Source organism: Populus trichocarpa, chromosome 17 (genome assembly GCF_000002775.5).
Source record: "Populus trichocarpa isolate Nisqually-1 chromosome 17, P.trichocarpa_v4.1, whole genome shotgun sequence".
Classification (NCBI taxonomy): Eukaryota; Viridiplantae; Streptophyta; class Magnoliopsida; order Malpighiales; family Salicaceae; genus Populus; species Populus trichocarpa.
Genome location: NC_037301.2, coordinates 6,408,184 through 6,415,945, shown reverse-complemented (window position 1 = coordinate 6,415,945; position 7,762 = coordinate 6,408,184). Strand labels below are relative to the sequence as shown.

General features: G+C 37.4%; 1 non-coding gene across 1 annotated transcript; it reads right to left on the bottom strand.

Annotated features, from left to right (window-relative positions):
* Positions 1–2,152: 2,152 nt before the first annotated feature.
* On the bottom strand, positions 2,153–2,259 carry LOC112324816 (small nucleolar RNA R71). Its single transcript, XR_002978818.1, has one exon. It is a non-coding gene; the product is annotated as a small nucleolar RNA R71 (small nucleolar RNA).
* Positions 2,260–7,762: the final 5,503 nt, after the last annotated feature.

The following is a 7,762-nucleotide window of genomic DNA, read 5'->3' as shown; positions in this document are numbered from 1 at the left end:
AGTCAAATCTCGCAATCTGCCAGTGTTGACCTTCGGCCATTCCAACTTGAATATCTGGAGCTACAGAAGTCTAATTGATGTAAGCTCAATTTTGTTGGATTCATGACTCAAAGGTCTATAAACGCTCCATATTTCAGCCAAAACCGATGTCATATGAGGGAGATATGATTTTTCAAAGATGACATCTGAATTCTGCCAGCAAACAGGTTTCGTGAAGAAACGAGTCCAAATTACGTTCTGAAGCATCTAAACCGATATCCAAGTTTTTGTTTCAGCAATTTAGCTCCTCTAAGTCAAAGCTTGAAGATTTCATGCAAGGCTATTTCTCTTTTTTTAGGAAAATAGTTATTGAAGTACTTAAATGTAAACAGTCTACTTAATGGAGGACTATTTTGTAAAATAGAGACCTAGGGTTTCCTAAGATATAAAAAGAATGAGAGAAGAGAAGGGGGGCAGCCAGCCAAGAAGGGAAAAACACCCCCTTCCTCTAAGAAACCCTAAATTATGCATTCTTCCTTCTTTTTGATTAGTTGTTCAACAAACATGCAAGGCTAAACACTTTTTCTTGGTTGCAAGGACACGGAAACCTTCGGATTTCAAGAACTGTGAGATTTATTATACCTTTTCTTTTCAGTTTATATGATGAATATGTTTGTTCTCCTATGTTTATTTTTCCTATGATTGTTTATTTTAATTGCTAGAGCGGACTCTAAGTTATTATTGTAGACAATCTATTGCTAAGTTTGATATCAAAACTGGAGTTGTGGTATATGAACTTATGAAGCAACTAAGTTTAATAATTGTGGTGGATCTACGTTATTAATCTTAGGGAGAATATTCAATCAAATCAAACATAGACTGCGGACAGTTATGTTTTCTTGATTAACCAACTTATCTAGTTCTTAAGGCTGCCATTGAATTAAATTACTAGTGCGGACACTGTGGTTGTTTGATGGTTAGGGTTAGTTATACGGCGGATCCGTTAACTAACCAATGTTAAGAAGAGATAAATATTCAGAATTAAATTGATGTTTCGTTTTCATGATCAGTTCTGATTTCTGTAGGTGGATGTGTGCTTGTGACCAAGATTTGTTCTCTTGATAATTTTCTAATTTTATTAAATTTCGTTTGATAGTTTTATGTTTTCTTTTGCTTTAGCCTAGATAACGTCCAAACCCCCCCAAATTGCATATCATCTAGCATAAAAATATGACTTGAACTTCCTCGTGGGATCGACCCCTTGCTTGCTCTATACTATATTGTGTGTTGTGTTTGAAGCTAGGGTAATTAATTTGTGCGACCGCGACATCGCAACAAATTTTGGCGCCGTTGCCGGGGAAGTAATTTTAGTTGATTCTTGTGCTATTATTTTTATTTGTTGTGATTGTTATTTCTTTTTCTGAAAAAAAAAGAGAATTTTTGCTTGCTGCGGTACTGTTCATTACGGCAGCGGTACTGTTCAAAACAGATTTGTTGGTGGAATTAGGTATCGGCCTTTTGTTTCCTGAAGGGAAACGATGTTCTAAACAGGACTAGTGCCATTAGCCCCACCCTGTTGAGGCCAAATTCCACTGTTTTCTAGGGTTTTAGGCAGTTTTTGTTTTCTACCGTAGGATTTTCATATAATTTGCATTGTTTTCGATCTCTTGTGTGGTTAGTTTCTTTTGATTTTTCTTGATGATTTATGCCAGTAACCTGTTCTACTAATCAAAGTCAAGTGCAGTTGGATCTCGAAATAGAAAAAACTTTACGCAGGTTACGAAAGGAAGCTCGCCTCAACACCATGGCTGTTGCACGACAACAAACACTCAAGGAGCTTGCTGCTCCTAACATGGATAATCAGCCATTGTGCATAAACATCGACAATAATGTAAACTTTGAGCTCAAATCTGGTTTTATACATTTGCTACCAACATTCAATGGTCTTGCAGGTGAAGATCCTCATACTCATCTCAAGGAGTTCCATATGGTTTGTGTTGGCATGAAACCGAATGGAGTTGACGAAGAACAGGTTAAGTTGAAAGCTTTCCCTTTCTCTTTAAAAGGGGCAGCAAAGGCATGGTTTTTCTCTATTCTCCCAGGTTCCATTGGAACTTGGAATGCCATGAAGAAGATTTTCCTTGAAAAGTATTTCCCAGCATCTCGAGTTGCCAACATAAGGAAAGAAATATGTGGGATTCGACAATCTCATGGAGAGACATTTTCCGAGTATTGGGAAAGATTTGAGCAATTGTGCATTCAATGCCCTCATCATCAAATACCCGATCAGCTGCTCATTCAATATTTCTATGAAGGATTGATGCCTACTGACCGTAGTATCATTGATGCTGCAAGTGGAGGGGCATTGGTAGATAAGACACCCGAGGCTGCACGCCAATTAATCTCAAACATGGCAGCCAACTCGAAACAATTTGGCACGTGTGGAGACTTCGTAAACAAACGAGTAAATGAGGTAAGTATTTCTAACCTTGAGAATAAAGTTAATGATCTTACTTCTCTTGTGCGTTCTTTGTCTTGTGGAAATGTACAGCAGGTGAAAGTTTGTAGCATATGTTCCTTACAAGGACATACCTCAGATATGTGCCCAACAATTCAAGAAGATTACATTGAACATGTTCATGCAGTTGATGGAGGATTCAATGGATAGTCCCAGCATAAATATGATCCCTTTTCCAACACGTACAATCCCGGATGGAGAGATCATCCAAACTTATGTTATGGGAACCCACCTCAACAAGGCAATAAAGGCCGACAGTTCCATCCCCATGGATTTCAGCCCCAACAGAATTATCAAGCAAGACAACCCCCTCCATTCACAAACTCCAATGTTATGGGGTCGTCATCCAGTGATGATCTTCGTGAGATGATGAAAACTTTGGCTTCTAACACTATGACCTTGCAACAAAATGTCATGTCTTTTCAACAGGAAACAAGGTCAAGTATTCACAACTTGGAGAAGCAAATGGGGCAAGTAGCTTCAAGTGTGGGGAAATTGGAAGCACAAATAAATGGAAAATTGCCCTCCCAGGCATTGAATCCAATAGAGAATGTTAGTGTGATCATGCTGCGAAGTGGGAAAGAACTTGAAGAGAAAAGGTCGAAACAAATTGAGATGGAAGAAGAAGAAGAGATAAAAACCGAATTGAGTATAAAGAAGGAACATCCTCCTCCTCTACATACTGAAACATCGACCAACACTCCAAAGGTAACTCCTCACTTAATGAATTCCAGTTTTAAAACAATTCCACCCTTTCCTGTGAGTTCTTCTAGGTCAAAGAAAGAGGACAAAGAAAAAGAGATTTTAGAGGTTTTCAAGAAAGTAGAACTCAACATTCCTTAACTTGATGCTATCAAGCAAATTCCCAAGTATGCCAAATTCTTGAAGGAGTTGTGTACTACCAAGAGAGCTTTCAAACTGAAAGGTCATGAAATGGTAAGTATGGGTGAAGTTGTATCTGCTGTTGTTCAAAAGAATATGCCTTTGAAGCAAAAAGACCCAGTTGCGTTTACTATCCCATGTGTTATTGGTAATGCTAGTTTCAAAGGGGCCTTGTGCGATTTAGGTGCATCCATTACTGTTATGCCCAAACATGTTTATGATTCTCTTAGTCTTGAGCCTTTGAATAAAACTAGCATTGTAATACAACTTGCGGATCGTAGTTTTGTTTACCCACTTGGTGTGATAGAAGATGTCCTAGTCAAGATTGATAGTTTGGTCATTCCATGCGACTTTTATATTCTTGATATGGAACGTGATTCTTGTGATTCATCAAACAGCACTCCTATATTGTTTGGGAGACCATTCTTGAAAACTGCCAATACAAAGATTGATTGTGGTAAGGATACTTTGTCTATGGAAGTAGGAGATGAAAAAATTGAATTTAATTTTCATGATGCAATGAAATATCCTTATAGCAATGTTTATTCTATCACATGCTATGACCAAGTTGATAAGTGTGTGCAGCAAGTTTTTGATTTTGATTGTGAGGATGGATTAAGCATAGCTTTGAGCTATGGCTATGATTTTACAGAGATAGAAGAGATGGAGAGTCACATATGTGTTCCCCAAAACATACATGAATTAGCATTGGCTTTGCAAACTGTTCCCAATGATGCAGGAGTCATTCACCCCATCATGGATAGTGAATGGGTGGCGCCAATCCATGTGGTGCCTAAAAAGACCGGAATCACGTTGGTGAAAAACAAAAATGATGAGCTCATTCCTACTCGCATCTCGAGTGGATGGAGAATGTGTGTTGATTACAGAAAGCTAAATCTTGCTACACGCAAAGATCATTATCCATTACCATTCATGGATCAAATGCTTGAACGCCTAACAGGTAAGTCTTTTTATTGCTTTCTTGATGGATATAGTGGATACAATCAGATTGTTATTAATCCTGAGGATCAAGAAAAGACTACATTTACATGTCCATTTGGTACATATGCATATAGGAGAATGCCCTTTGGTCTCTGTAATGCACCTGCAACTTTTCAAAGATGCATGATGAGTATTTTTTCTGACTATGTTGAAAGAATAATTGAGGTTTTCATGGATGATTTCACGGTGTATGGTGATTCTTTTGATAAATGTCTAGAAAATTTATCTTTGATCTTGAAAAAGTGCATTGAAACTAACCTTGTCTTAAACTATGAAAAGTGTTATTTTATGGTAGAACAAGGAATAGTTATTGGGCATGTTGTGTCTTCACGTGGATTAGAGGTTGATAAAGCTAAAATAGATGTTATTTCATCATTGCCTTACCCCTCCTGCGTGAGGGAAATTTGTTCTTTTCTTGGCCATGCAAGTTTCTATCGACGCTTTATCAAAGATTTCTCGAAGATTACAGCACCCTTGTGCAAACTATTAGCCAAAGAAGTGGATTTTGTGTTTGATCAAGCATGTAAAGATGCCCATGATGAGCTTAAAAGGCGTGTCACATCTGCCCCTATCATCCAACCACCAAATTGGGATGAGCCTTTTGAGATAATGTGTGATGCAAGTGACTATGCGGTAGGGGCTGTCCTTGGGCAAAGAATAGGGAAGAATTTGCATGTTATCGCCTATGCTTCCCGCATGTTGGACGGAGCACAATGCAATTACCATACAACTGAAAAGGAACTTTTTGCAGTGGTGTTTGCTCTTGAAAAATTCAGGTCATATCTACTTGGTATAAAAGTCATTGTTTTTACTGATCATGTAGCTTTAAGGTATCTTTTGAAGAAAAAGGAGTCCAAACCAATATTGATTAGGTGGATCTTGCTTTTACAAGAATTTGATCTTGAGATCAAAGATAAAAAAGGTGCTGAAAATCATGTGGCTGATCACTTGAGCCGACTGAGGACTGAGGATATACAAACCGAAACAATACGAGAGACATTCCCCGATAAGCAGTTGAATGTGTTACATTCCTCTACAAGACCATGGTATGCTGATTTGGTGAACTGTTTAGTCACCAAAGAATTCCCTCCAGGTTTGTCTACATCCCAAAAAGACAAGTTACGAGCTGATACTAAATATTATTTTTGGGATACTCCTTATCTGTGGAAATTTTGTGTGGATCAAGTAGTTAGGAGATGTGTACCACAAGATGAATTTCATTCCATTCTTACCTTTTGTCATTCTCATTCTTGTGGTGGGCATTTTGGAGCAAAAAGAACGGCCCACAAGGTACTTGAAAGTGGTTTTTACTGGCCTTCTATTTTTCAGGATGCATATCATTTTTGCAAATCATGTGAAAAATGCCAAAAAACAAGTAATATCACTCATAAGAATCAAATGCCTTTAACAAATATTCTTGTAAGTGAAATTTTTGATGTTCGGGGTATTGATTTTATGGGTCCATTTCCTTCTTCTTTTGGCAATCTTTATATCCTTCTTGCTGTTGATTATGTGTCCAAATGGATTGAGGCGAAAGCCACACGAACTAACGATGCTAAGGTTATTTTAGATTTTGTCAGGACTCACATATTTGACAGGTTTGGAATCCCTAAAGCTATCATTAGTGATCGTGGCACTCATTTTTGCAATTATTCAATGGAAGCATTGTTACGCAAATATCATGTGACTCATCGGACTTCCACAGCATACCATCCTCAAACGAATGGCCATGCTGAAATTTCAAATCGAGAAATCAAGTCCATTTTAGAGAAGACAGTGCAACCTAACCGGCGAGATTGGAGTCTACGACTTGGTGATGCACTTTGGGCTTATCGGACTGCTTACAAATCATCTATAGGAATGTCACCTTATAGGATGATTTATGGAAAAGCATGTCATCTACCGGTGGAGCTTGAACACAAAGCTTTTTGGGCCATTAAAAAATGTAACATGAATTATGATGCTGCTGGGATTGCAAGAAAGTTGCAATTGCAAGAGTTGGAAGAGATTCGAAATGATGCTTACGAGAATGCAAGGATTTACAAAGAAAAGACTAAGAGTCTCCATGACCGAATGATTACAAGAAAAGAGTTTAATGTTGGAGACAAAGTCCTTCTTTATCATTCGCGTTTGAAACTTTTTCCTGGAAAGTTACGCTCTCGTTGGATTGGACCATTTGTTGTTTCTAATGTTTTTTCTTATGGTGCAGTTGAAACTACAAGTTTAGAAACCAACAAAGTACTCAAGGTCAATGGGCATCGCTTGAAACCTTTCTATGAAGGTTGGACGACAGAACTCACCGCTTCTGTGGACTTAGTTGAACCAATCTATGAAGAATGAGCATGCAACATGTCGAGCCAATGACATAAAACAAAAGCGCTTACTGGGAGACAACCCAGCACAAAAAAAAACAGATTTGCTTTCTTTTTCCCTTATCTTTTATTTTTCGCATTTTACTTTATTTTTGTCATTCTCCAATATTCCTTTTCTTTTATTTCAACATTGAGGACAATGTTGTGTTTCAAGTGTGGGGGTATTGGGAGAATGTTGGTTTTCTAATTTTGGTTTCTTTGTTATTTTTCAAAAATAAATAAATTATGTTTGATCTTTTGAACTTCCATTGGTTTTTGAGAATATGAGTATTATGTATGAGAATTAGTTGAGATAAATGAAGATATAAATCAAATGAATTAGTCCAGATATTAAATTTTTAATGGCCAAAGGTCAACACTGGCAGAATGCGAGATTTGACTTTGAAGGCTGCGATTTCCATGCTCTTCCTTATTTTATTTTCTTGCCTTGGATATCCAGAAGGGTCTACTTCTATCATATTAGGATTAAGCCTTTGTTACATTTCTCTAGAGGGTTTAGCATTTTCCTCCAAATAAATCTTGTGTGTGCAAATCAAAGGACTAATTCCTTTTATGTCAGTTATGGTCCATCTTAATGCATTTTTGTGCATTTTCAGAGTTTGTAATAACTTACCTTCTTGATGTGCATTAAGTTTGGAAGAGATTATTACCAGAAAAGTTTCATTTTCTCCAAAAAATGAGTATTTGAGATTGAATGGTAACGACTTCAAATCCGGTTTTGGTGGTTGAACACTTGAAGGTATGGACTCAATTGATCGTGGTGGCAATTCCTCAATTTTCGGTCTCCAACTATTTGCCTTTGATTCTTCCTGAAAATAAACCATTTGCAAATCATCAGATTCATCAATCTCAATTTCACTGGAAGTGGTTTGAAATTGGTCATGAACTAATTTTTCAGTAAAGTCGACTTTCTGTAAATCATTATCATCTCCAGGTTGCTTGCAAATGTTGAAAATATTCATCTCCAATGTCATGTTTCCAAAAGATAGCTTCATCAGTCCATTCCTAC